Here is a 22,863-nt window from a genome sequence, read left to right as displayed (position 1 = left end):
CACTTGGCCAAAAAGGGCGTATGCGTTTTTTCCTGAATATATTCCAGAAAAAAACGCATACGCACTTTTTGGCCAACCAAGCAAGTTTGCAAAGGAAATCTGCACTACAATGAAGTCTCACTTCCCCCCGGTCAAAAGAGCCATCTGAAAAAAGTGTAAAATCCAGAAAGGCAGGACAGGCCATGGAGAACTGGGAGCCTTGTTATGCTGATGGGCAGGATGTAAATTGCCAACACACACACAGGAGAAGTGTATGGTGTTTCCTGAAACATCTAAAAAACAAAGCAACAGAGCCTAGGGCACTTCCACTTATGGTCCTATAGCTTAGGGAAATTAAAATAAAAAAGACACAGCCACCCCAAAGTTTGGGACGCCTCTGTTTACAAGAACCTCGTTTACCGTACAAGTTCAATATCACAGAAAGTGAAAAATGGATAAAGAACTTGTGGTACTTATGTACAATGCAGTATCACTCAGCAATGAAATCTATGTCATCAGGCCCTTAGCAGCATAATGAGTGGATTCAGGTACAATGATTCTAACTGAAATAAGTCACACAGAAAAAGAAACATCATAAGATATCACTAATACACGGAATGTAAACTTGGCTACACAGGAACTGAATTCCAAAACAGAACAGGGTCTCAAATTTAGAAAACCAACTTATGCTTGCTTAAGGGGAAAGGTGAGTTGGGGTGCTGCATAAAACCAGAGATTGAAATGAGCACAGATAAAGTTCCTTAAGCCAAATATGGAATAGACAAGAGCTACTCCTTGCTCAACGAAATGGACTCAACACCCCATATTAAACGCCTAAGAATGTACCTGACTAGTAAGTATCTTAAAACCTATGGATTGCTATGTCTCCAAAAGAGAATCAAGCATGTGTACAGGGGCATAAACGCAGCATTGATAGGATTGGAGAGGTTCGGTGAGCAAATGAAGACCCTTTGAAGTCATATTGCATGGTACCCATTCCACGGGTCTCAACTCTCCAGGTTTAAGGTATTCTTCCTTCAGCTAAATCATGCATGTGGAACCTAGAGTATGATCAACCATGTGATCGGGAGACGTGTTCAAATATGTGTCAGTTTTCCTCCCCTGGTACTCGCGTGCAACATTCCAGACGCTTTACTAACACTCTCCCCACTTGGAGAGTCAGCGCCTTTAACCTCCTGTTTGGCCCAGTTTGCAATTTCTGCGGAAGATGAACAGGAATAGCGAGAACCAATGAGAGACTAGCTGGAGGTGTCTGGACGGGAAAATTTAACTCTCATTTCCCACCAGGAAGAGGAAATAACCAAAGGCTCAGCGTGCCGTGCCGGAACCAGATTAGGGCCTGAAGCCAATCTGCGGTATTGCGGCCAGCTCAAAAGAAAGCGAGTTGAAGAAAGGAGCTCAGGGGCACTGTAATTCACAAACCTGCAGAGTTATAAATGACAGCTATCGTCCAAAAATATAGTGAAGTAAGGCTGCCAAGAGGACTTGAAAGTGGGGCAGAATTGCAGGAACCCGATTTCAGGAGGTAGACTGGAATTGCATTGAAAGCATAGGAAAAGAGGCAGAACGTCCACAATGATGCACTTGGCCAAAAAGGGCGTATGCGTTTTTTCCTGAATATATTCAGGAAAAAACGCATACGCCCTTTTTGGCCAACCAAGCAAGCTTGCAAAGGGAATCTGCACTACAATGAAGTCTCACTTCCCCCCGGTCAAAAGGGCCATCTGAAAAAAGTGTAAAATCCAGAAAGGCAGGACAGGCCATGGAGAACTGGGAGCCTTGTTATGCTGATGGGCGGGATGTAAATTGCCAACAGACACTCGGGAGAAGTGTATGGTGTTTCCTGAAACATCTAAAAAACAAAGCAACAGAGCCTAGGGCACTTCCACTTATGGTCCTATAGCTTAGGGAAATTAAAATCAAAAAGACACAGCCACCCCAAAGTTTGGGACGCCTCTATTTACAAGAACCTCGTTTACAGTACAACTTCAACATCGCAGAAAGTGAGAAATGGATAAAGAAGTTGTGGTATTTACTTACAAAGCAATATCACTCAGCAATGAAATCTATGTCATCAGGCCCTTAGCAGCACAATGAGTGGATTCAGGTACGATGATTCTAACTGAAATAAGTCACACAGAAAAAGAAACATCATAAGATATCAGTAATACACGGAATGTAAACTTGGCTACACAGGAACTGAATTACAGAACAGAACAGGGTCTCAAATTTAGAAAACCAACTTATGCTTGCTTAAGGGGAAAGGTGAGTTGGGGTGCTGCATAAAACCAGAGATTGAAATGAGCAAAGATAAAGTTCCTTAAGCCAAATATGGAATAGACAAGAGCTACTCCTTGGTCAACGAAATGGACTCAACACCCCATATTAAACGCCTAAGAATGTACCTGACTAGTAAGTATCTTAAAACCTATGGATTGCTATATCTCCAAAAGAGAATCAAGCGTGTGTACAGGGGCATAAACGCAGCAGTGATAGGATTGGAGAGGTTCGGTGAGCAAATGAAGACCCTTTGAAGTCATATTGCATGGTACCCATTCCACGGGTTTCAACTCTCCAGGTTTAAGGTATTCTTCCTTCAGCTAAAACATGCATGTGGAACCCAGAGTATGATCAACCATGTGAACGGGAGACGTGTTCAAATATGTCTCAGATTTCGTACCCTGGTACTCGGGTGCAACATTCCAGACGCTTTACTAACACTCTCCCCACTTGGAGAGTCAGTCCCTTTAACCTCCTGTTTGGCGCAGTTTGCAATTTCTGCGGTAGATGAACAGGAATAGCGAGAACCAATGAGAGACTAGCTGGAGGTGTCTGGACGGGCAAATTTAACTCTCATTTCCCACCAGGAAGAGGAATTAACCAAAGGCTCAGCCTGCCGTGTCGGAACCAGATTAGGGCCTGAAACTTTCCTGCGGTGTTGCGTCGAGCTCAAAAGTAAGCGAGTTGAAGAAAGGAGCTCAGGAGCACTGTAATTCACAATCCTGCAGAGTTATAAATGACAGCTATCGTCCAAAAATATACTGAAGTAAGGCTGCCAAGAGGACTTGAAAGCGGGGCAGAATTGCAGGAAACCGATTTCAGGAGGTAGACTGGAATTGCATTGAAAGCATAGGAAAAGAGGCAGAACGTCCACAATGATGCACTTGGCCAAAAAGGGCGTATGCGTTTTTTCCTGAATATATTCAGGAAAAAACGCATACGCCCTTTTTGGCCAACCAAGCAAGCTTGCAAAGGAAATCTGCACTACAATGAAGTCTCACTTCCCCCCGGTCAAAAGGGCCATCTGAAAAAAGTGTAAAATCCAGAAAGGCTGGACAGGACATGGAAAACTGGGAGCCTTGTTATGCTGATGGGCGGGATGTAAATTGCCAACAGACACTTGGGAGAAGTGTATGGTGCTTCCTGAAACATCTAAAAAACAAAGCAACAGAGCCTAGGGCACTTCCACTTATGGTCCTATAGCTTAGGGATATTAAAATCAAAAAGACACAGCCACCCCAAAGTTTGGGACGCCTCTGTTTACAAGAACGTCGTTTACAGTACAAGTTCAACATCGCAGAAAGTGAAAAATGGATAAAGAAGTTGTGGTATTTACTTACAAAGCAATATCACTCAGCAATGAATTCTATGACATCAGGCCCTTAGCAGCACAATGAGTGGATTCAGGTATGATGATTCTAACTGAAATAAGTCACACAGAAAAAGAAACATCATAAGATATCAGTAATACACAGAATGTAAACTTGGCTACACAGGAACTGAATTACAGAACAGAACAGGGTCTCAAATTTAGAAAACCAACTTATGCTTGCTTAAGGGTAAAGGTGAGTTGGGGTGCTGCATAAAACCAGAGATTGAAATGAGCACAGATAAAGTTCCGTAAGCCAAATATGGAATAGACAAGAGCTACTCCTTGCTCAACGAAATGGACTCAACACCGCATATTAAACGCCTAAGAATGTACCTGACTAGTAAGTATCTTAAAACCTATGGATTGCTATGTCTCCGAAAGAGAATCAAGCATGTTTACAGGGGCATAAACGCAGCACTGATAGGATTGGAGAGGTTCGGTGAGCAAATGAAGACCCTTTGAAATCATATTGCATGGTACCCATTCCACGGGTTTCAACTCTCCAGGTTTAAGGTATTCTTCCTTCAGCTAAAACATGCATGTGGAACCTAGAGTATGATCAACCATGTGACCGGGAGACGTGTTCAAATATGTCTCAGTTTTCCTCCCCTGGTACTCGGGTGCAACATTCCAGACGCTTTACTAACACTCTCCCCACTTGGAGAGTCAGCGCCTTTAACCTCCTGTTTGGCCCAGTTTGAAATTTCAGCGGAAGATGAACAGGAATAGGGAGAACCAATGAGAGACTAGCTGGAGGTGTCTGGACGGGCAAATTTAACTCTCATTTCCCACCAGGAAGAGGAAATAACCAAAGGCTCAGCGTGCCGTGCAGGAACCAGATTACGGCCTGAAGCCATCCTGCGGTGTTGCGGCCAGCTCACAAGAAAGCGAGTTGAAGAAAGGAGCTCAGGGGCACTGTAATTCACAAACCTGCAGAGTTATAAATGACAGCTATCGTCCAAAAATATACTCAAATAAGGCTGCCAAGAGGACTTGAAAGTGGGGCAGAATTGCAGGAACCCGATTTCAGGAGGTAGACTGGAATTGCATTGAAAGCATAGGAAAAGAGGCAGAACGTCCACAAATGATGCACTTGGCCAAAAAGGGCGTATGCGTTTTTTCCTGAATATATTCAGGAAAAAACGCGTACGCCCTTTTTGGCCAACCAAGCAAGCTTGCAAAGGAAATCTGCACTACAATGAAGTCTCACTTCCCCCCGGTCAAAAGGGCCATCTGAAAAAAGTGTATAATCCAGAAAGGCAGGACAGGCCATGGAGAACTGGGAGCCTTGTTATGCTGATGGGCGGGATGTAAATTGCCGACAGACACTCCGGAGGAGTGTATGGTGTTTCCTGAAACATCTAAAAAACAAAGCAACAGAGCCTAGGGCACTTCCACTTATGGTCCTATAGCTTAGGGAAATTAAAATAAAAAAGACACAGCCACCCCAAAGTTTGGGACGCCTGTGTTTACAAGAACCTCGTTTACCGTACAAGTTCAATATCACAGAAAGTGAAAAATGGATAAAGAACTTGTGGTACTTACGTACAATGCAGTATCACTCAGCAATGAAATCTATGTCATCAGGCCCGTAGCAGCATAATGAGTAGATTCAGGTACGATGATTCTAACTGAAATAAGTCATACAGAAAATGAAACATCATAAGATATCAGTAATACACGGAATGTAAACTTGGCTACACAGGAACTGAATTCCAAAACAGAACAGGGTCTCAAATTTAGAAAACCAACTTATGCTTGCTTAAGGGGAAAGGTGAGTTGGGGTGCTGCATAAAACCAGAGATTGAAATGAGCACAGATAAAGTTCCTTAAGCCAAATATGGAATAGACAAGAGCTACTCCTTGCTCAACGAAATGGACTCAACACCGCATATTAAACGCCTAAGAATGTACCTGACTAGTAAGTATCTTAAAACCTATGGATTGCTATGTCTCCAAAAGAGAATCAAGCATGTGTACAGGGGCATAAACGCAGCATTGATAGGATTGGAGATGTTCGGTGAGCAAATGAAGACCCTTTGAAGTCATATTGCATGGTACCCATTCCACGGGTTTCAACTCTCCAGGTTTAAGGTATTCTTCCTTCAGCTAAAACATGCATGTGGAACCTAAAGCATGATCAACCATGTGATCGGGAGACTTGTTCAAATATGTCTCAGTTTTCGTACCCTGGTACTCGGGTGCAACAATCCAGGCGCTTTACTAACACTCTCCCTACTTGGAGAGTCAGTCCCTTTAACCTCCTGTTTGGCCCAGTTTGCAATTGCTGCGGAAGATGAACAGGGATAGCGAGAACCAATGAGAGACTAGCTGGAGGTGTCTGGACGGGCAAATTTAACTCTCATTTCCCACCAGGAAGAGGAATTAACCAAAGGCTCAGCATGCCGTGCCGGAACCAGATTAGGGCCTGAAGCCATCCTGCGGTGTTGCGGCCAGCTCACAAGAAAGCGAGTTGAAGAAAGGAGCTCAGGGGCACTGTAATTCACAAACCTGCAGAGTTATAAATGACAGCTATCGTCCAAAAATAGACTGAAGTAAGGCTGCCAAGAGGACTTGAAAGCGGGGCAGAATTGCAGGAAACCGATTTCAGGAGGTAGACTGGAATTGCATTGAAAGCATAGGAAAAGAGGCAGAGCGTCCACAATGATGCACTTGGCCAAAAAGGGCGTATGCGTTTTTTCCTGAATATATTCAGGAAAAAACGCATACGCCCTTTTTGGCCAACCAAGCAAACTTGCAAAGGAAATCTGCACTACAATGAAGTCTCACTTCCCCCCGGTCAAAAGGACCATCTGAAAAAAGTGTAAAATCCAGAAAGGCAGGACAGTCCATGGAGAACTGGGAGCCTTGTTATGCTGATGGGCGGGATGTAAATTGCACACAGACACTCAGGAGAAGTGTATGGTGTTTCCTGAAACATCTAAAATACAAAGCAACAGAGCCTAGGGCACTTCCACTTATGGTCCTATAGCTTAGGGATATTAAAATCAAAAAGACACAGCCACCGCAAAGTTTGGGAGGCCTCTGTTTACAAGAACCTCGTTTACCGTACAAGTTCAATATCACAGAAAGTGAAAAATGGATAAAGAAATTGTGGTACTTACGTACAATGCAGTATCACTCAGCAATGAAATCTATGTCATCAGGCCCGTAGCAGCATAATGAGTGGATTCAGGTACGATGATTCTAACTGAAATAAGTCACACAGAAAAAGAAACATCATAAGATATCAGTAATACACGGAATGTAAACTTGGCTACACAGGAACTGGATTCCATAACAGAACAGGGTCTCAAATTTAGAAAACCAACTTATGCTTGCTTAAGGGGAAAGGTGAGTTGGGGTGCTGCATAAAACCAGAGATTGAAATGAGCAAAGATAAAGTTCCTTAAGCCAAATATGGAATAGACAAGAGCTACTCCTTGCTCAACGAAATGGACTCAACACCGCATATTAAACGCCTAAGAATGTACCTGACTAGTAAGTATCTTAAAACCTATGGATTGCTATGTCTCCTAAAGAGAATCAAGCATGTGTACAGGGGCATAAACGCAGCAGTGATAGGATTGGAGAGGTTCGGTGAGCAAATGAAAACCCTTTGAAGTCACATTGCATGGTACCCATTCCCGGGTTTCAACTCTGCAGGTTTAAGGTATTCTTCCTTCAGCTAAAACATGCATGTGGAACCTAAAGCATGATCAACCATGTGATCGGGAGACGTGTTCAAATATGTCTCAGTTTTCATACCCTGGTACTCGTGTGCAACATTCCAGACGCTTTACTAACACTCTCCCCACTTGGAGAGTCAGCGCCTTTAACCTCCTGTTTGGCCCAGTTTGCAATTTCTGCAGAAGATGAACAGGAATAGCGAGAACCAATGAGAGACTAGCTGGAGGTGTCTGGACGGGCAAATTTAACTCTCATTTCCCACCAGGAAGAGGAATTAACCAAAGGCTCAGCGTGCCGTGCTGGAACCAGATTAGGGCCTGAAGCCATCCTGCGGTGTTGCGGCCAGCTCACAAGAAAGCGAGTTGAAGAAAGGAGCTCAGGGGCACTGTAATGCACAAACCTGCAGAGTTATAAATGACAGATATCGTCCAAAAATATACTGAAGTAAGGCTGCCAAGAGGACTTGAAAGCGGGGCAGAATTGCAGGAAACCGATTTCAGGAGGTAGACTGGAATTGCATTGAAAGCATAGGAAAAGAGGCAGAGCGTCCACAATGATGCACTTGGCCAAAAAGGGCGTATGCGTTTTTTCCTGAATATATTCAGGAAAAAACGCATACGCCCTTTTTGGCCAACCAAGCAAACTTGCAAAGGAAATCTGCACTACAATGAAGTCTCACTTCCCCCCGGTCAAAAGGGCCATCTGAAAAAAGTGTAAAATCCAGAAAGGCAGGACAGTCCATGGAGAACTGGGAGCCTTGTTATGCTGATGGGCGGGATGTAAATTGCCAACAGACACTTGGGAGAAGTGTATGGTGTTTCCTGAAACATCTAAAAAACAAAGCAACAGAGCCTAGGGCACTTCCACTTATGGTCCTATAGCTTAGGGAAATTAAAATCAAAAAGACACAGCCACCCCAAAGTTTGGAACGGCTCTGTTTACAAGAACCTCGTTTACAGTAGAAGTTCAACATCCCAGAAAGTGAAAAATGGATAAAGAAGTTGTGGTATTTACTTACAAAGCAATATCACTCAGCAATGAAATCTATGTCATCAGGCCCGTAGCAGCATAATGAGTGGATTCAGGTACGATGATTCTAACTGAAATAAGTTACACAGAAAAAGAAACATCATAAGATATCACTAATACACGGAATGTAAACTTGGCTACACAGGAACTGAATTCCAAAACAGAACAGGGTCTCAGATTTAGAAAACCAACTTATGCTTGCTTAAGGGGAAAGGTGAGTTGGGGTGCTGCATAAAACCAGAGATTGAAATGAGCACAGATAAAGTTCCTTAAGCCAAATAGACAAGAGCTACTCCTTGCTCAACGACATAAACTCAACACCACATATTAAACGCCTAAGAATGTACCTGACTAGTAAGTATCTTAAAACCTATGGATTGCTATGTCTCCGAAAGAGAATCAAGCATGTGTACAGGGGCATAAACGCAGCAGTGATAGGATTGGAGCGGTTCGGTGAGCAAATGAAGACCCTTTGAAGTCATATTGCATGGTACCCATTCCACGGGTTTCAACTACCCAGGTTTAAGGTATTCTTCCTTCAGCTAAAACATGCATGTGGAACCTGGAGTATGATCAACTGTGTGAACGGGAGACGTGTTCAAATATGTCTCAGTTTTCCTCCCCTGGTACTCGGGTGCAACATTCCAGACGCTTTACTAACACTTTCCCCACTTGGAGAGTCAGCGCCTTTAACCTCCTGTTTGGCACAGTTTGCAATTTCTGCGGAAGATGAACAGGAATAGGGAGAACCAATGAGAGACTAGCTGGAGGTGTCGGGACAGGCAAATTTAACTCTCATTTCCCACCAGGAAGAGGAAATAACCAAAGGCTCAGCGTGCCGTGCCGGAACCAGATTAGGGCCTGAAGCCATCCTGCGGTGTTGCGGCCAGCTCAAAAGAAAGCGAGTTGAAGAAAGGAGCTCAGGGGCACTGCAATTCACAAACCTGCAGAGTTATAAATGACAGCTATGGTTCAAAAATATACTGAAGTAAGGCTGCCAAGAGGACTTGAAAGCGGGGCAGAATTGCAGGAAACCGATTTCAGGAGGTAGACTGGAATTGCATTGAAAGCATAGGAAAAGAGGCAGAACGTCCACAATGATGCACTTGGCCAAAAAGGGCGTATGCGTTTTTTCCTGAATATATTCAGGAAAAAACGCATACGCCCTTTTTGGCCAACCTAGCAAGCTTGCAAAGGAAATGTGCACTACAATGAAGTCTCACTTCTCCCTGGTCAAAAGGGCCATCTGAAAAAAGTGTAAAATCCAGAAAGGCAGGACAGGCCATGGAGAACTGGGAGCCTTGTTATGCTGATGGGCGGGATGTAAATTGCCAACAGACACTCGGGAGAAGTGTATGGTGTTTCCTGAAACATCTAAAAAACAAAGCAACAGAGCGTAGGGCACTTCCACTTATGGCCCTATAGCTAAGGGAAATTAAAATCAAAAAGACACAGCCACCCCAAAGTTTGGGACGCCTCTGTTTACAAGAACCTCGTTTACAGTACAAGTTCAACATCGCAGAAAGTGAAAAATGGATAAAGAAGTTGTGGTATTTACTTACAAATCAATATCACTCAGCAATGAAATCTATGTCATCAGGCCCTTAGCAGCACAATGAGTGGATTCAGGTATGATGATTCTAACTGAAATAAGTCACACAGAAAAAGAAACATCATAAGATATCAGTAATACACGGAATATAAACTTGGCTACACAGGAACTGAAATACAGAACAAAACAGGGTCTCAAATTTAGAAAACCAACTTATGTTTGCTTAAGGGTAAAGGTGAGTTGGGGTGCTGCATAAAACCAGAGATTGAAATGAGCACAGATAAATTTCCTTAAGCCAAATATGGAATAGACAGGAGCTACTCCTTGCTCAACGAAATGGACTCAACACCCCATATTAAACGCCTAAGAATGTACCTGACTAGTAAGTATCTTAAAACCTATGGATTGCTATGTCTCGGAAAGAGAATCAAGCATGTGTACAGGGGCATAAACGCAGCAGTGATAGGATTGGAGAGGTTCGGTGAGCAAATGAAGACCCTTTGAAGTCATATTGCATGGTACCCATTCCACGGGTCTCAACTCTCCAGGTTTAAGGTATTCTTCCTTCAGCTAAAACATGCATGTGGAACCTAGAGTATGATCAACCATGTGATTGGGAGACGTGTTCAAATATGTCTCAGTTTTCGTACCCTGGTACTCGGGTGCAACATTCCAGACGCTTTACTAACACTCTCCCGACTTGGAGAGTCAGTCCCTTTAACCTCTTGTTTGGCCCAGTTTGCAATTTCTGCGGAAGATGAACAGGAATAGGGAGAACCAATGAGAGACTAGCTGGAGGTGTCTGGACGGGCAAATTTAACTCTCATTTCCCACCAGGAAGAGGAAATAACCAAAGGCTCAGCGTGCCGTGCCGGAACCAGATTAGGGCCTGAAGCCATCCTGCGGTGTTGCGGCCAGGTCACAAGAAAGCGATTTGAAGAAAGGAGCTCAGGGGCACTGTAATTCACAAACCTGCAGAGTTATAAATGACCGCTATCGTCCAAAAATATACTGAAGTAAGGCTGCCAAGAGGACTTGAATGCGGGGCAGAATTGCAGGAAACCGATTTCAGGAGGTAGACTGGAATTGCATTGAAAGCATAGGAAAACAGGCAGAACGTCCACAATGATGTACTTTGCCAAAAAGGGCGTATGCGTTTATTCCTGAATATATTCAGGAAAAAACGCATACGCCCTTTTTGGCCAACCAAGCAAGCTTGCAAAGGAAATGTGCACTACAATGAAGTCTCACTTCTCCCTGGTCAAAAGGGCCATCTGAAAAAAGTGTAAAATCCAGAAAGGCAGGACAGGCCATGGAGAACTGGGAGCCTTGTTGTACTGATGGGCGGGATGTAAATTGCCAACAGACACTCAGGAGAAGCGTATGGTGTTTCCTGAAACATCTAAAAAACAAAGCAACAGAGCGTAGGGCACTTCCACTTATGGCCCTATAGCTTAGGGAAATTAAAATCAAAAAGACACAGCCACCCCAAAGTTTGGGACGCCTCTGTTTACAAGAACCTCGTTTACAGTACAAGTTCAACATCGCAGAAAGTGAAAAATGGATAAAGAAGTTGTGGTATTTACTTACAAAGCAATATCACTCAGCAATGAAATCTATGTCATCAGGCCCTTAGCAGCACAATGAGTGGATTCAGGTACGATGATTCTAACTGAAATAAGTCACACAGAAAAAGAAACATCATAAGATATCAGTAATACACGGAATGTAAACTTGGCTACACAGGAACTGAATTACAGAACAGAACAGGGTCTCAAATTTAGAAAACCAACTTATGTTTGCTTAAGGGTAAAGGTGAGTTGGGGTGCTGCATTAAACCAGAGATTGAAATGAGCACAGATAAAGTTCCTTAAGCCAAATATGGAATAGACCAGAGCTACTCCTTGCTCAACGAGATGGACTCAACACCCCATATTAAACGCCTAAGAATGTACCTGTCTAGTAAGTATCTTAAAACCTATGGATTGCTATGTCTCCAAAAGAGAATCAAGCATGTGTACAGGGGCATAAATGCAGCAGTGATAGGATTGGAAAGGTTCGGTGAGCAAATGAAGACCCTTTGAAGTCATATTGCATGGTACCCATTCCACGGGTTTCAATTACCCAGGTTTAAGGTATTCTACCTTCAGCTAAAACATGCATGTGGAACCCAGAGTATGATCAACCGTGTGAACGGGAGACGTGTTCAAATATGTCTCAGTTTTCGTACCCTGGTACTCGGGTGCAACATTCCAGACGCTTTACAAACTCTCTCCCGACTTGGAGAGTCAGTCCCTTTAACCTCCTCTTTGGCCCAGTTTGCAATTTCTGCGGAAGATGAACAGGAATAGCGAGAACCAATGAGAGACTAGCTGGAGGTGTCTGGACGGGCATATTTAACTCTCATTTCCCACCAGGAAGAGGAAATAACCAAAGGCTCAGCGTGCCGTGCCGGAACCAGATTAGGGCCTGAAGCCATCCTGCGGTGTTGCGGCCAGCTCTAAAGAAAGCGAGTTGAAGAAAGGAGCTCGGGGCACTGTAATTCACAAAGCTGCAGAGTTATAAATGACAGCTATCGTCCAAAAATATACTGAAGTAAGGCTGCCAAGAGGACTTGAAAGCGGGGCAGAATTGCAGGAAACCGATTTCAGGAGGTAGACTGGAATTGCATTGAAAGCATAGGAAAAGAGGCAGAACGTCCACAATGATGCCCTTGGCCAAAAAGGGCGTATGCGTTTTTTCCTGAATATATTCAGGAAAAAACGCATACGCCCTTTTTGGCCAACCAAGCAAGCTTGCAAAGGAAATCTGCACTACAATGAAGTCTCACTTCCCCCCGGTCAAAAGGGCCATCTGAAAAAAGTGTAAAATCCAGAAAGGCAGGACAGGCCATGGAGAACTGGGAGCCTTGTTATGCTGATGGGCGGGATGTAAATTGCCAACAGACACTCGGGAGAAGTGTATGGTGTTTCCTGAAACATCTAAAAAACAAAGCAACAGAGCCTAGGGCACTTCCACTTATGGTCCTATAGCTTAGGGAAATTAAAATCAAAAAGACACAGCCACCCCAAACTTTGGGACGCCTCTGTTTACAAGACCTCGTTTACCGTACAAGTTCAACATCGCAGAAAGTGAAAAATGGATAAAGAAGTTGTGGTATTTACTTACAAAGCAATATCACTCAGCAATGAAATCTATGTCATCAGGCCCTTAGCAGCACAATGAGTGGATTCAGGTATGATGATTCTAACTGAAATAAGTCACACAGAAAAAGAAACATCATAAGATATCAGTAATACACGGAATGTAAACTTGGCTACACAGGAACTGAATTACAGAACAGAACAGGGTCTCAAATTTAGAAAACCAACTTATGCTTGCTTAAGGGGAAAGGTGAGTTGGGGTGCTGCATAAAACCAGAGATTGAAATGAGCACAGATAAAGTTCCTTAAGCCAACTATGGAATACACAAGAGCTACTCCTTGCTCGACGAAATGGACTCAACACCGCATATTAAACGCCTAAGAATGTACCTGACTAGTAAGTATCTTAAAACCTATGGATTGCTATGTCTCCAAAAGAGAATCAAGCATGTGTACAGGGGCATAAACGCAGCATTGATAGGATTGGAGAGGTTCGGTGAGCAAATGAAGACCCTTTGAAGTCATATTGCATGGTACCCATTCCACGGGTCTCAACTCTCCAGGTTTAAGGTATTCTTCCTTCAGCCAAAACATGCATGTGGAACCTAGAGTACGATCAACCATGTGATCGGGAGACGTGTTCAAATATGTCTCAGTTTTCGTACCCTGGTACTCGGGTGCAACATTCCAGACGCTTTACTAACACTCTGCCGACTTGGAGAGTCAGTCCCTGTAACCTCCTGCTTGGCCCAGTTTGCAATTTCTGCGGAAGATGAACAGGAATAGGGAGAACCAATGAGAGGCTAGCTGGAGGTGTCTGGACGGGCAAATTTAACTCTCATTTCCCACCAGGAAGAGGAAATAACCAAAGGCTCAGCGTGCCGTACCGGAACCAGATTAGGGCCTGAAGCCATCCTGCGGTGTTGCGGCCAGGTCACAAGAAAGCGAGTTGAAGAAAGGAGCTCAGGGGCACTGTAATTCACAAACCTGCAGAGTTATAAATGACAGCTATCGTCCAAAAATAGACTGAAGTAAGGCTGCCAAGAGGACTTGAAAGCGGGGCAGAATTGCAGGAAATCGATTTCAGGAGGTAGACTGGAATTGCATTGAAAGCATAGGAAAAGAGGCAGAACGTCCACAATGATGCACTTGGCCAAAAAGGGCGTATGCCTTTTTTCCTAAATATATTCAGGAAAAAACGCATACGCACTTTTTGGCCAACCAAGCAAGCTTGCAAAGGAAATCTGCACTACAATGAAGTCTCACTTCCCCCCGGTCTAAAGGGCCATCTGAAAAAAGTGTAAAATCCAGAAAGGCAGGACAGGCCATGGAGAACTGGGAGCCTTGTTATGCTGATGGGCGTGATGTAAATTGCCAACAGACACTCGGGAGAAGTGTATGGTGTTTCCTGAAACATCTAAAAAACAAAGCAACAGAGCCAAGGGCACTTCCACTTATGGTCCTATAGCTTAGGGAAATTAAAATAAAAAAGACACAGCCACCCCAAAGTTTGGGACGCCTCTGTTTACAAGAACCTCGTTTACAGTGCAAGTTCAACATCGCAGAAAGTGAAAAATGGATAAAGAAGTTGTGGTATTTACTTACAAAGCAATATCACTCAGCAATGAAATCTATGTCATCAGGCCCTTAGCAGCACAATGAGTGGATTCAGGTATGATGATTCTAACTGAGATAAGTCACACAGAAATAGAAACATCATAAGATATCAGTAATACACGGAATGTAAACTTGGCTACACAGGAACTGAATTACAGAACAGAACAGGGTCTCAAATTTAGAAAACCAACTTATGCTTGCTTAAGGGTAAAGGTGAGTTGGGGTGCTGCATAAAACCAGAGATTGAAATGAGCACAGATAAAGTTCCTTATGCCAAATATGGAATAGACAAGAGCTACTCCTTGCTCAACGAAATGGACTCAACACCGCCTATTAAACGCCTAAGAATGTACCTGACTAGTAAGTATCTTAAAACCTATGGATTGCTATGTCTCCGAAAGAGAATCAAGCATGTGTACAGGGGCATAAACGCAGCAGTGATAGGATTGGAGAGGTTCGGTGAGCAAATGAAGACCCTTTGAAGTCATATTGCGTGGTACCCATTCAACGGGTCTCAACTCTCCAGGTTTAAGGTATTCTTCCTGAAGCTAAAACATGCATGTGGAACCCAGAGTATGATCAACCGTGTGAACGGGAGACGTGTTCAAATATGTCTCAGTTTTCCTCCCCTGGTACTCGGGTGCAACATTCCAGACGCTTTACTAACACTCTCCACACTTGGAGAGTCAGTGCCTTTAACCACCTGTTTGGCCCAGTTTGCAATTTCTGCGGAAGATGAACAGGAATAGGGAGAACCAATGAGAGACTAGCTGGAGGTGTCTGGACGGGCAAATTTAACTCTCATTTCCCACCAGGAAGAGGAAATAACCAAAGGCTCAGCATGCTGTGCCGGAACCAGATTAGGGCCTGAAGCCATCCTGCGGTGCTGCGGCCAGCTCACAAGAAAGAGAGTTGAAGAAAGGAGCTCAGGGGCACTGTAATTCACAAACCTGCAGAGTTATAAATGACAGCTATCGTCCAAAAATAGACTGAAGTAAGGCTGCCAAGAGGACTTGAAAGCGGGGCAGAATTGCAGGAAACCGATTTCAGAAGGTAGACTGGAATTGCATTGAAAGCATAGGAAAAGAGGCAGAACGTCCACAATGATGCACTTGGCCAAAAAGGGCGTATGCGTTTTTCCCTGAATATATTCAGGAAAAAACGCATACGCACTTTTTGGCCAACCAAGCAAGCTTGCAAAGGAAATCTGCACTACAATGAAGTCTCACTTCCCCCCGGTCAAAAGGGCCATCTGAAAAAAGTGTAAAATCCAGAAAGGAAGGACAGGCCATGGAGAACTGGGAGCCTTGTTATGCTGATGGGCGGGATGTAAATTGCCAACAGACACTCGGGAGAAGTGTATGGTGTTTCCTGAAACATCTAAAAACCAAAGCAACAGAGCTTAGGGCACTTCCACTTATGGTCCTATAGCTTAGGGAAATTAAAATCAAAAAGACAGAGCTACCCCAAAGTTAGGGACGCCTCTGTTTACAAGAACCTTGTTTACCATACAAGTTCAATATCACAGAAAGTGAAAAATGGATAAAGTACTTATGGTACTTACGTACAATGCAGTATCACTCAGCAATGAAATCTATGTCATCAGGCCCTTAGCAGCACAATGAGTGGATTCAGGTATGATGATTCTAACTGAAATAAGTCACACAGAAAAAGAAACATCATAAGATATCACTAATACACGGAATGTAAACTTGGCTACACAGGAAGTGAATTCCAAAACAGAACAGGGTCTCAAATTTAGAAAACCAACTTATGCTTGCTTAAGGGGAAAGGTGAGTTCGGGTGCTGCATAAAACCAGAGATTGAAATGAGCACAGATAAAGTTCCTTAAGCCAAATATGGAATAGACAAGAGCTACTCCTTGCTCAACGAAATGGACTCAACACCCCATATTAAACGCCTAAGAATGTACCTGACTAGTAAGTATCTTAAAACCTATGGATTGCTATGTCTCCAAAAGAGAATCAAGCGTGTGTACAGGGGCATAAACGCAGCAGTGATAGGATTGGAGAGGTTCGGTGAGCAAATGAAGACCCTTTGAAGTCATATTGCATGGTACCCATTACACGGGTCTTAACTCTGTAGGTTTAAGGTATTCTTCCTTCAGCTAAATCATGCATGTGGAACCCAGAGTATGATCCACCATGTGAACGGGAGACGTGTTCAAATATGTCTCAGTTTTCCTCCCCTGGTACTCGCGTGCAACATTCCAGACGCTTTACTAACACTCTCCCCACTTGGAGAGTCAGCGCCTTTAACCTCCTGTTTGGCCCAGTTTGCAATTTCTGCGGAAGATGAACAGGAATAGGGAGAACCAATGAGAGACTAGCTGGAGGTGTCTGGACGGGCAAATTTAACTCTCATTTCCCACCAGGAAGAGGAAATAACCAAAGGCTCAGCGTGCCGTGCCGGAACCAGATTAGGGCCTGAAGCCATCCTGCGGTGTTGCGGCCAGGTGACAAGAAAGCGAGTTGAAGAAAGGAGCTCAGGGGCACTGTAATTCACAAACCTGCAGAGTTATAAATGACAGCTATCGTCCAAAAATATACTGAAGTAAGGCTGCCAAGAGGACTTGAAAGCGGGCAGAATTGCAGGAAATCGATTTCAGGAGGTAGACTGGAATTGCATTGAAAGCATAGGAAAAGAGGCAGAACGTCCACAATGATGCACTTGGCCAAAAAGGGCGTATGCCTTTTTTCCTAAATATATTCAGGAAAAAACGCATACGCCCTTTTTGGTCAACCAAGCAAGCTTGCAAAGGAAATCTGCACTACAATGAAGTCTCACTTCCCCCCGGTCTAAAGGGCCATCTGAAAAAAGTGTAAAATCCAGAAAGGCAGGACAGGCCATGGAGAACTGGGAGCCTTGTTATGCTGATGGGCGGGATGTAAATTGCCAACAGACACTCGGGAGAAGTGTATGGTGTTTCCTGAAACATCTAAAAAACAAAGCAACAGAGCCAAGGGCACTTCCACTTATGGTCCTATAGCTTAGGGAAATTAAAATAAAAAAGACACAGCCACCCCAAAGTTTGGGACGCCTCTGTTTACAAGAACCTCGTTTACAGTGCAAGTTCAACATCGCAGAAAGTGAAAAATGGATAAAGAAGTTGTGGTATTTACTTACAAAGCAATATCACTCAGCAATGAAATCTATGTCATCAGGCCCTTAGCAGCACAATGAGTGGATTCAGGTATGATGATTCTAACTGAGATAAGTCACACAGAAATAGAAACATCATAAGATATCAGTAATACACGGAATGTAAACTTGGCTACACAGGAACTGAATTACAGAACAGAACAGGGTCTCAAATTTAGAAAACCAACTTATGCTTGCTTAAGGGGAAAGGTGAGTTGGGGTGCTGCATAAAACCAGAGATTGAAATGAGCACAGATAAAGTTCCTTAAGCCAAATATGGAATAGACAAGAGCTACTCCTTGCTCAACGAAATGGACTCAACACCGCCTATTAAACGCCTAAGAATGTACCTGACTAGTAAGTATCTTAAAACCTATGGATTGCTATGTCTCCGAAAGAGAATCAAGCATGTGTACAGGGGCATAAACGCAGCAGTGATAGGATTGGAGAGGTTCGGTGAGCAAATGAAGACCCTTTGAAGTCATATTGCGTGGTACCCATTCAACGGGTCTCAACTCTCCAGGTTTAAGGTATTCTTCCTGAAGCTAAAACATGCATGTGGAACCCAGAGTATGATCAACCGTGTGAACGGGAGACGTGTTCAAATATGTCTCAGTTTTCCTCCCCTGGTACTCGGGTGCAACATTCCAGACGCTTTACTAACACTCTCCACACTTGGAGAGTCAGCGCCTTTAACCACCTGTTTGGCCCAGTTTGCAATTTCTGCGGAAGATGAACAGGAATAGGGAGAACCAATGAGAGACTAGCTGGAGGTGTCTGGACGGGCAAATTTAACTCTCATTTCCCACCAGGAAGAGGAAATAACCAAAGGCTCAGCATGCTGTGCCGGAACCAGATTAGGGCCTGAAGCCATCCTGCGGTGCTGCGGCCAGCTCACAAGAAAGAGAGTTGAAGAAAGGAGCTCAGGGGCACTGTAATTCACAAACCTGCAGAGTTATAAATGACAGCTATCGTCCAAAAATATACTGAAGTAAGGCTGCCAAGAGGACTTGAAAGCGGGGCAGAATTGCAGGAAACCGATTTCAGAAGGTAGACTGGAATTGCATTGAAAGCATAGGAAAAGAGGCAGAACGTCCACAATGATGCACTTGGCCAAAAAGGGCGTATGCGTTTTTCCCTGAATATATTCAGGAAAAAACGCATACGCACTTTTTGGCCAACCAAGCAAGCTTGCAAAGGAAATCTGCACTACAATGAAGTCTCACTTCCCCCCGGTCAAAAGGGCCATCTGAAAAAAGTGTAAAATCCAGAAAGGAAGGACAGGCCATGGAGAACTGGGAGCCTTGTTATGCTGATGGGCGGGATGTAAATTGCCAACAGACACTCAGGAGAAGTGTATGGTGTTTCCTGAAACATCTAAAAACCAAAGCAACAGAGCTTAGGGCACTTCCACTTATGGTCCTATAGCTTAGGGAAATTAAAATCAAAAAGACAGAGCTACCCCAAAGTTAGGGACGCCTCTGTTTACAAGAACCTCGTTTACCATACAAGTTCAATATCACAGAAAGTGAAAAATGGATAAAGTACTTATGGTACTTACGTACAATGCAGTATCACTCAGCAATGAAATCTATGTCATCAGGCCCTTAGCAGCACAATGAGTGGATTCAGTTATGATGATTCTAACTGAAATAAGTCACACAGAAAAAGAAACATCATAAGATATCACTAATACACGGAATGTAAACTTGGCTACACAGGAAGTGAATTCCAAAACAAAACAGGGTCTCAAATTTAGAAAACCAACTTATGCTTGCTTAAGGGGAAAGGTGAGTTCGGGTGCTGCATAAAACCAGAGATTGAAATGAGCACAGATAAAGTTCCTTAAGCCAAATATGGAATAGACAAGAGCTACTCCTTGCTCAACGAAATGGACTCAACACCCCATATTAAACGCCTAAGAATGTACCTGACTAGTAAGTATCTTAAAACCTATGGATTGCTATGTCTCCAAAAGAGAATCAAGCGTGTGTACAGGGGCATAAACGCAGCAGTGATAGGATTGGAGAGGTTCGGTGAGCAAATGAAGACCCTTTGAAGTCATATTGCATGGTACCCATTACACGGGTCTTAACTCTGTAGGTTTAAGGTATTCTTCCTTCAGCTAAATCATGCATGTGGAACCCAGAGTATGATCCACCATGTGAACGGGAGACGTGTTCAAATATGTCTCAGTTTTCCTCCCCTGGTACTCGCGTGCAACATTCCAGACGCTTTACTAACACTCTCCCCACTTGGAGAGTCAGCGCCTTTAACCTCCTGTTTGGCCCAGTTTGCAATTTCTGCGGAAGATGAACAGGAATAGGGAGAACCAATGAGAGACTAGCTGGAGGTGTCTGGACGGGCAAATTTAACTCTCATTTCCCACCAGGAAGAGGAAATAACCAAAGGCTCAGCGTGCCGTGCCGGAACCAGATTAGGGCCTGAAGCCATCCTGCGGTGTTGCGGCCAGGTGACAAGAAAGCGAGTTGAAGAAAGGAGCTCAGGGGCACTGTAATTCACAAACCTGCAGAGTTATAAATGACAGCTATCGTCCAAAAATAGACTGAAGTAAGGCTGCCAAGAGGACTTGAAAGCCGGGCAGAATTGCAGGAAATCGATTTCAGGAGGTAGACTGGAATTGCATTGAAAGCATAGGAAAAGAGGCAGAACGTCTACAATGATGCACTTGGCCAAAAAGGGCGTATGCGTTTTTTCCTGAATATATTCAGGAAAAAACGCATACGCCCTTTTTGGCCAACCAAGCAAGCTTGCAAAGGAAATCTGCACTACAATGAAGTCTCACTTCCCCCCTGTCAAAAGGGCCATCTGAAAAAAGTGTAAAATCCAGAAAGGCAGGACAGGCCATGGAGAACTGGGAGCCTTGTTATGCTGATGGGCGGGATGTAAATTGCCAACAGACACTCGGGAGAAGTGTATGGTGTTTCCTGAAACATCTAAAAAACAAAGCAACAGAGCCTAGGGCACTTCCACTTATGGTCCTATAGCTTAGGGAAATTAAAATAAAAAAGACACAGCCACCCCAAAGTTTGGGACGCCTCTGTTTACAAGAACCTTATTTACCGTACATGTTCAATATCACAGAAAGTGAAAAATGGATAAAGAACTTGTGGTACTTACATACAATGCAGTATCACTCAGCAATGAAATCTATGTCATCAGGCCCGTAGCAGCATAATGAGTGGATTCAGGTACGATGATTCTAACTGAAATAAGTCACACAGAAAAAGAAACATCATAAGATATCACTAATACACGGAATGTAAACTTGGCTACACAGGAACTGGATTCCAAAACAGAACAGGGTCTCAAATTTAGAACACCAACTTATGCTTGCTTAAGGGGAAAGGTGAGTTGGGGTGCTGCATAAAACCAGAGATTGAAATGAGCACAGATAAATTTCCTTAAGCCAAATATGGAATAGACAAGAGCTACTCCTTGCTCAACGAAATGGACTCAACACCCCATATTAAACACCTAAGAATGTACCTGACTAGTAAGTATCTTAAAACCTATGGATTGCTATGTCTCCAAAAGAGAATCAAGTGTGTGTACACGGGCAAAAAAGCAGCAGTGATAGGATTGGAGTGGTTCGTTGAGCAAATGAAGACCCTTTGAAGTCATATTGCATGGTACCCATTCCACGGGTCTCAAATCTCCAGGTTTAAGGTATTCTTCCTTCAGCTAAAACATGCATGTGGAACCCAGAGTATGATCAACCGTGTGAACGGGATACGTGTTCAAATATGTCTCACTTTTCCTCCCCTGGTACTCGGGTGCAACATTCCAGACGCTTTAGTAACACTCTCCCCACTTGGAGAGTCAGCGCCTTTAACATCCTGTTTGGCCCAGTTTGCAATTTCTGCGGAAGATGAACAGGAATAGGGAGAACCAATGAGAGACTAGCTGGAGGTGTCTGGACGGGCATATTTAACTCTCATTTCCCACCAGGAAGAGGAAATAACCAAAGGCTCAGCGTGCCGTGACGGAACCACATTAGGGCCTGAAGCCATTCTGCGGTGTTGCGGCCAGCTCAAAATAAAGTGAGTTGAAGAAAGGAGCTCAGGGGCACTGTAATTCACAAACCTGCAGAGTTATAAATGACAGCTATCGTCCAAAAATATACTGAAGTAAGGCTGCCAAGAGGACTTGAAAGCGGGGCAGAATTGCAGGAAACCGATTTCAGGAGGTAGACTGGAATTGCATTGAAAGCATAGGAAAAGAGGCAGAACGTCCACAATGATGCACTTGGCCAAAAAGGGCGTATGCGTTTTTTCCTGAATATATTCAGGAAAAAACGCATACGCACTTTTTGGCCAACCAAGCAAGCTTGCAAAGGAAATCTGCACTACAATGAAGTCTCACTTCCCCCCGGTCAAAAGGGCCATCTGAAAAAAGTGTAAAATCCAGACAGGCAGGACAGGCCATGGAGAACTGGGAGCCTTGTTATGCTGATGGGCGGGATGTAAATTGCCAACAGCCACTCGGGAGAAGTGTATGGTGTTTCCTGAAACATCTAAAAAACAAAGCAACAGAGCCTAGGGCACTTCCACTTATGGTCCTAGAGCTTAGGGAAATTAAAATCAAAAAGACACAGCCACCCCAAAGTTTGGGACGCCTCTGTTTACAAGAACGTCGTTTACAGTACAAGTTCAACATCGCAGAAAGTGAAAAATGGATAAAGAAGTTGTGGTATTTACTTACAAAGCAATATCACTCAGCAATGAAATCTATGTCATCAGGCCCTTAACAGCACAATGAGTGGATTCAGGTATGATGATTCTAACTGAAATAAGTCACACAGAAAAAGAAACATCATAAGATATCAGTAATACACGGAATGTAAACTTGGCTACACAGGAACTGAATGACAGAACAGAACAGTGTCTCAAATTTAGAAAACCAACTTATGCTTGCTACGGGTAAAGGTGAGTTGGGGTGCTGCATAAAACCAGAGATTGAAATGAGCACAGATAAAGTTCCTTAAGCCAAATATG

At 43.7% G+C, this 22,863-nt stretch overlaps 1 long non-coding RNA gene across 9 annotated transcripts in view; it reads right to left on the bottom strand.

Moving 5' to 3' along the window:
* The window catches only part of LOC307181269, a 1,277,915-nt gene that overhangs the window by 836,160 nt on the left and 418,892 nt on the right, over nt 1–22,863 (bottom strand). The window contains exon 1 of one of the 9 annotated variants that reach the window (XR_013826277.1): nt 20,983–21,081. The exons of 6 other annotated variants lie outside the window; for them this stretch is intronic. This is a non-coding gene — a long non-coding RNA (uncharacterized lncRNA). Of the gene's footprint in view, nt 1–8,356; nt 8,382–9,929; nt 9,994–20,982; nt 21,082–22,863 lie in introns of those variants that run through there. 2 more of the 9 variants (XR_013826278.1, XR_013826279.1) reach the window with 2 other exon arrangements.

This window comes from Stenella coeruleoalba, assembly GCF_951394435.1.
Source record: "Stenella coeruleoalba genome assembly, contig: scaffold_62, whole genome shotgun sequence".
In the NCBI taxonomy this organism is placed as follows: domain Eukaryota; kingdom Metazoa; phylum Chordata; class Mammalia; order Artiodactyla; family Delphinidae; genus Stenella; species Stenella coeruleoalba.
This window is presented reverse-complemented; position numbering and strand designations above follow the sequence as displayed.